Here is a 312-nt window from a genome sequence, read left to right as displayed (position 1 = left end):
GGGAATGGAAGCAAATGCTGTTGAATGATGATGCATGGAGGGGATTGTAATCATTGCAATGGAATGAAATGCGATAGAATCAATATAAAGCTGGTGTTCTCCCATGTAAACTATCACTCAATTCACAATAAAAACTAAATTTAAAAAACAAAATGTCTGCCTCTCAGTGAATTTGCTCTATCTTGTAAGAAACACAAAAAGATAGTCAATTGGAGTATAAGAAAGAATAAAATGTATCTTATTAATATTAGCAATCAACCCCATTTGAGAATATTGGAGAGGCTCCTTGGGTGAGGTGCCTTTTTAGCAGAG

This window comes from Chrysochloris asiatica, unplaced genomic scaffold (genome assembly GCF_000296735.1).
Source record: "Chrysochloris asiatica unplaced genomic scaffold, ChrAsi1.0 scaffold00056, whole genome shotgun sequence".
Classification (NCBI taxonomy): domain Eukaryota; kingdom Metazoa; phylum Chordata; class Mammalia; order Afrosoricida; family Chrysochloridae; genus Chrysochloris; species Chrysochloris asiatica.
The sequence above is the reverse complement of the archived record's forward strand: the minus strand, read 5'-3'. Positions refer to the sequence as shown.